The following is a 7,226-nucleotide window of genomic DNA, read 5'->3' as shown; positions in this document are numbered from 1 at the left end:
TCCGGTTTCTATCAATTCATTTTTATTTTAGGAAATGTGTAGACAATATCTTCAGCTTCCTTTTGGTAAACACATGGTGGCTTATAGAACATTAAATTCTCGTAATAATAATTCCATTGAAAAGGAAAAATAGTAATAATAATTTTATATTTCAATCGATCATTCTCCCCTTCAAATAAAACGATGTTTGCATTGTAAGAACACACATCCAGAACAAGAAAGAATCGATAAAAAGATCAATCTTTTAAAGAATACATTTTGCCAGTAAAAGGTTTGTACTTTTCAGCTTCTTCACTTTCCTTTTCACTTTTCTGTGCCGCGACCTTTCCAGATTCCATAGCAACTGCATGGGTTTGATAGGCATTGTCACCAAATACAAGCTTGAAGGGGATCTTGACCTTGCTGATTTAACTTTCGGACTTTTGGGTGATACAGGTTTTCCATTCAGACGCCTTCCAACTCCAGGGAAAGCAGTAAATCTGCATTGAGATTTTTCTTCATGCTCTGTAGATGTAGTAGTTTCTCTTGTTGATCTTGCACTAGTTGCAGTAGTGCAGATATTAGCAGGATTTAATGGCCGCCTTTCAGGTTCTTTGTAATCAAGAGGAGGAGCAAAGCCTACTTCCAAGTCTGCGTCAAACACACTTATGGCAGATTCAGGTTTTGTTTCCACTATATTTATATAATATATGGTGTTGTTATAATCTAACTTAATGGTATCCCCTGTGGTCAAACAAGAGAAGTTCCCTTTGGAAGAGTGGTATGCTTCAATTTGACTATATCTCCTGGTTGTAGAAGCATATTTTCCATCATCCAAAGTGGCATATAAATGATACCCTCCTCAGCCACGAATTCAAGTACTCCACAGTGTGAGATGCAACCTGTGATGGTATTCTGAAGCTGGAAAAGCATTGGATACTCTATTTCTTGAGATATCAGACGAGAAAGAGCAGAAGGAGGGATTATAATTTGTTGGCTTTTTCAAGCTCTGGTTTGTCAGTATAAATGGGTGGATAACATTGATAGATCTGCTCAAAAGTAGCAGCTTCTGCATACCAATTTCTATCTTCATAAGGCCCTCCATACGTATATCTTCTATATCCATATCTTCTTTGATAAGATCCATCTTCATCATGTTCTTCTTCATGGTTGTTCATAACTTCTTCAGGTCGTCCATGTCCATATCTACTTTCATCAGGTCCATCTTCATAATATCTTTCTTCTGCATGCACTTTCATATTTTCATCAATTCCATCTTCAAGATTTCTTTCTTCTTCATGTCCATTCATATCTTCAGGAGGTTCTACATATCCATATCTTACCTCATGCACATTCATATCTTCGTCAGATCCATTTTCAAACTTTCTTTCTTCTTCATGTCCATTGATATCTTCACCAGGTTCTCCATATCCATATCTTCCTTCATTATCCGATCTATCTTCATGAGAACTTTTACATCCAAAAATCTCTTCCTTACCAACATTATATTCCATTTCTGAAAAATATTTACAGACTTTGAGATCTCAATAAATTCCTGTGCAGTTACGTATTCTTTTTTATTGGGTGTTAGCAATTATATATAGATGTCATATAAAGGGTTGCGTCCATTCTATTTTTAACACTCGTAGTGTTAACTCTTAACTGCTCCATCAAACTATAAATGAGCCTATATCACTATTAATATGAAATAAGATTTGATTTTTTTCTTTTTCTTTTTCTAAAGATTGAAAGCTCTTTTACATGCACTATAATTAAGAAAACGCGTAAAATGGAACTCAATATAATTACATTAGGATCTTGGAGTGCATTTCCACCGTTCCATACAAAATAAGCGTCACGAAATTTGAACTTGTTGATTAATTCTTAAAAAATAAATGTTAATATATTATTAGTTTTTGTTTTAGTTAAAACGAATAAAATTATTGTCTATATAATAATTTTGCGTATTGAATATAATTGTAAAGTTATTTGAAGAAATTTTTTTGGCGATACTGAATTAACTTTTTGTTGTTATAGTAGAAAAAAATTAATATGAAAACTACCTCAATTTAGAGATTGTGGGACCAAAGAAAGATAAAAGTTTGACTAATTATAAAAGATGGAACACCAAGAAGAGATTGAAAAAACAACTTATTATATCTTTAGAGCCCGCCCCTATGACATAATAAAAATCATGTTTTAAGCCTACTCATGGTTTCTTTTCCTCAAATTTCTTTTGTTAAATCTACTCCCTACAATATAAGGGTGATGCATGCACTACAAGTACCACAACCCATGCTTTTTGCTGATCAAGCCAAAGTTGTGTCCTTGGACAAAATAATTAGGAAAGACAAGTTGTTAGTTCAATAAAATTTGTTGAGAAGGTCTAGGATCCAAAAATGAGTTAAAATAATTGCTATTTTAGGGTAGAATCCTTTGAACAAATATTTATTGGTGAAAATATTCACTCCTTTGGCTACACAATGTGGGCCAATTCCCTTGATCAATACATTTAATTACCTATAAATCCATGTTGATATGGACTTGTCAGTACCTACATCCATCACTATCCTACTTGATCTACAACAAATTACAACCAAGAGTGACATCTAACTACCACTCTCTCTCAAAGTAATATAAAAGCAATGTTGGGTGTACATGTTGAGAATATGCATCCCACAATAGACATAAAATCTATTTTCAGTAAAAGGCTTAAAAGGTTCTCTTTTGTTAAATATGTATTTGAAAGCTATAGGAAAAAAAGAGTTAAAAAATTCAATGAGTAGATTGATTAGTATAATGTTAATGCTTAGTATTAAATTTTATGAAGAATTATAAATAAAAATGAAGTATATCACATTTTCTTAAAAAATCTTAGAATTTAAATTTATTTTTATATAGATATTTTAAATGTGTCCGAGTAATAAGTCATTTGACATTACTCATTAAATTTAAATATAAAATGAAATATGTAATTACACTAGCACCTCTCCCTTACTGCATCTTAGGAAAGAAGAAGAGATGTGTTCCTCAAAGATAGGTCATATGAAGTACACATGTACAAGTTATAAGAACCCTAAAACTAAAAGAGGGCGCAACCCTCAAAAAAAGATAAAACTTGTATGATAAAAATTAATCAAAAGGAGCAGAAACATAATGGCTTGAAACCCCTATAGGATATTACCTATCTATGACTTCACAAAGGAGAGGTATAATGCAAGAATAGAATGTCACATAATAACTTTTGTATTAGGTCCATTTGCAATAAATGAATTAGGATGAATGTGTCTAGAAGCTGATCATATACATGTCGGTTTCAATGTTGACTAAAATTGATCAATGGGATAAGCATAATGAATGTAATTTGAGAATGGTGTTAATTTTGAATGTAGATGGAAGAGTTCAAACAATTGAATTAAGGCATGTCAAGATATAAGTATAATATAGAAAAAAATAAACATGATTCAATGAGTAGATTGATTAGTTTAATGTTAATGCTTAGTATTAAATTTTATGAAGAATTATAAAGAAAAATGAAATATATCACATTTTCTTAAAAAATCTTAGAATTTAAATTTATTTTATATAGATATTTTAAATGTTTCCGAGTAACAAGTCATTTGACATTACTCATTAAATTTAAATATAAAATGAAATATGTAATTACACTAGCACGTCTCCCTTACTACATCTTAGGAAAGAAGAAGAGACATGTTCCTCAAAGATAGGTCATATGAAGTACACATGCACAAGTTCTAAGAACCCTAAAACTAAAAGAGGGTGTAGCCCTCAAAAAAAGATAAAACTTGTATGATAAAAATTAATCAAAAGGAGAAGAAAGATAATGGCTTGAAATCCCTATAGGATATTACCTATCTATGACTTCACAAAGGAGAGGTATAATGCAAGAATAGAATGTCACATAATAGCTTTTGTATTAGGTCCATTTGCAATAAATGAATTAGGATGAGTGTGTCTAGAAGCTGATCATATATATGTCGGTTTCAATGTTGAATAAAATTGATCAATGGGATAAGCATAATGCATGTAATTTGAGAATGGTGTTAATTTTGAATGTAGATGGAAGAGTTAAAACAATTGAATTAAGGCATGTCAAGATATAAGTATAATATAGAAAAAAATAAACATGAGGGTTATAATTCTTAGTCATTCAAGGACTCAAGCTCCCAAGATCACCTATAAAACTAAAATACCCTTCTACAAAAGAGAAAAGAAAGAGAATAAGTTTTCCAATAACATATGTATAATATATTAGATCAAATATGCTAAATGAAAACGTCTATGCAATAGAAAAAGTACATATGTGAATTTTCTTATATAGGAAAGGTTGAGAGATACGACTATCTAGGATGATGGAAGATGTCTTAATCTTATGAAATGAGACAATTAGGGGATAAGATCACACATGTTTCCAAAATTACTCCTAGAGCCCTAAGTAAACTTAAAATTTGAGCATGCATAAATAGAGCCTAATTAGAAACTAGTTAGATATTGTTCCTTGTTGATACCAATAGCCTCTTTAAGTGCAACTTAAGGACATTGATTAATTAATACAAATGACGCAAATATGGGAATTTCTTTATTAGGCCATGTTAGGTTTGGAAATTCAATCTCTCATAAGTGAAGAAAAGGAGAAAAACCATTAGAACAAAATTCCTCCCCAAATGAGAGAAAATACAAGAAAGTGAAAAAAGAAAGGACTTAATATGACCTATTCCTTTGAAAGTGAAAATTAGGGATAGCATAAAAGTAAAGACAAATGTGTTGATCTAAAAATAAATAATGCTTGTGAATTCACACCCATCCTTTGAAGCCATTTTATTTGATGATCCACTTAATAGTTTGGTTCAACAAAATGTGTGACCAAATGGAATAATGGGCAGCTAGAACCACCAAATGTACTCATGTTGGTAAATTAAAGAGGGGATGGAGATAGGGCAAGCTGAAGTAGAAGCACAAACATGAGGTGTAAATTGGACCAGTTACAATTCACGATGCTACATGCACACGTGATGGACACTTGATATTTCCTTCTCATTCTTAATTGTCACCTTCAAGCATATCCAATCGTGAAGCTATATTTTCTCTAACACATCAACACACATATTCAATGTGATGTTGATTAACTTGTGCTCAAGAACCACTTACATATTTACAACATCAACTACTTGCATGTATGCCTTCACACATTCATTCCAATAAAAAATGTCTATTTAACACAATAAAATTTAAAATTTAAATGTTATATTACAATATGCATATCATTTCCTACTATAGTACATAGCATTAAAGATCTCCTCACAAGCACACCTAAGCCCACCAAGTCTACTACATCACATTCAAATGTCATGTCCTTATCAAACTCTTATGCACATGTAGACAAAAAAGAAACAGATCAAGCCTCTTAAAGTTTAGATTAGCACGTCACAACAATTTGAGATATGATGGTCTATAATTGATAGTATTGAATAATATATTTGCAAATTTAATATCTTGAAAATTTTGGTAACTAAAATGATCTTTAATTGTCTATGATAAACAAAATATTTCTTATCCACTAATATTGAAAGCCATAAATTCAATAATCAAGAAATCATAATAAATCACAACTGATCTTTTAACCCAATTTCCTTCAAAAATCAGTGCAAAATGTTTTCTAATCAATAAAATTAAATAAAATCATTTTTTTTGGTGATTTATATAATTTCCTCGTATTTTGATAGATTTTTTTAGTATTTCCAAGTTATTTTCTGATTTCTGTGGCATTTTCCCCTTTTTTTACTCTTGAGATTGCTATGTATTTGTATTTGTTAATGTGTTTTAGTTTTTTTTCAATGAAAGCATAATATTATGGCAATCTTATTTGCATATATTTATGTTTTATTTCATAGATTTTCAAATTTTCAAATATTTTATTATTATTAAGATTTTTTAAAATAATTTTAAATAATAGATATTAATAAATTGATTGGTATGTAAGTTAAAAAAATTATTATTGAAGTGCAAGAGTGAAAAATGTATTTTTTTGTTTTTGGAATATAAAATATTTTTACATTTCTAATGAAATTAAGTACTGTTTTTTGTTTGTCAATTCTAAAAATATGTTTCTATCTAATGTAATTTTTTACCAATGAATATATCTTAACTCATTTGTGATATTTTCTCATTGTCACTTATATGTATTCAATTGCACTTAAGAGGTGTTCTACAATGGCATTAAATCATAGAGTGTCTTGTCATGATGGTATACACAAAAACCAAAACATAACCAACCTATATTTAAAAAAAATTAAAATATACCATTAATCTCTAAAAAGTAAGTACAAACATATATAATATATATTACAAGTAAAAATAAAATAGAACTAAAATAATGAATTCCTACTTTTCAAAAAGTAAAATTATAACATGTGTTTATGTAATAAATAAAATAATTCTAATTTATGTAACAATAGACCTTTTAAATATTAATAATCAATGTCAAAGTACAAATAGAAAGGAGATAATATTTGGGAAAAAATTATGACATCATTCTAACAATAACAAAGATTCTATTGAATATCCATCATAGCTAGAATATACCAATATCACCTAAGAGATATTCCTAGGGCATGCTGAAAATGTAGAGGCACTTTTTAAAATTTCACTTTTACTTTCTACATACCCTTGATGACGTTTTTTGTTTCATTAGATGGCTGGAATCTCTATCCTCCTGTATATACACTTTTCTTACATTTATTCCTAGATAATGTTTTTCTTCTTTGATTTTAATTTTTTGTGGATTATCGCTAACGATATTTTCTGTTACCTCATTGGTATATGTTGTTCATGGCTCATGGTGACACTTTCTCAGTTGTGACAAAAAGCGTCAGATGAATTCAATGAAAAGTTACACAATGCCCCATATTTCAATCCGCTCATCATGGCACCAAACCATCAACACATACGCATCTTGGTTTATGCTAGGAATGCCTTCATTTTTCTCTCCAACTTGTTTGATTGATGTGGCCCACACCCTAGCAGTGAAACCACTTAAGTGCTCAAGTTGCTAAAAGTTGTCAATATTCGACATCACATTTCTCAGTGGTCATGAATCATAAGAACAAGCTGTCTAATCCTACGAGGTCGTGTTATGAGACTCTAAAAAGTCCTCTCTTGGTTTAGGTAGACTCGGATCTAATTGCTTGTGGTGACACTTTCTTGATTGCGACAAAAAGTGTCAGATG

At 30.3% G+C, this 7,226-nt stretch overlaps 1 pseudogene; it reads right to left on the bottom strand.

Moving 5' to 3' along the window:
• Nucleotides 1-244: 244 nt before the first annotated feature.
• On the bottom strand, nucleotides 245-1,493 carry LOC131067269 (uncharacterized; annotated as a pseudogene).
• Nucleotides 1,494-7,226: the final 5,733 nt, after the last annotated feature.

The sequence above is a fragment of the Cryptomeria japonica genome, chromosome 7 (genome assembly GCF_030272615.1).
Source record: "Cryptomeria japonica chromosome 7, Sugi_1.0, whole genome shotgun sequence".
NCBI classification, from domain to species: Eukaryota; Viridiplantae; Streptophyta; class Pinopsida; order Cupressales; family Cupressaceae; genus Cryptomeria; species Cryptomeria japonica.
This window is presented reverse-complemented; position numbering and strand designations above follow the sequence as displayed.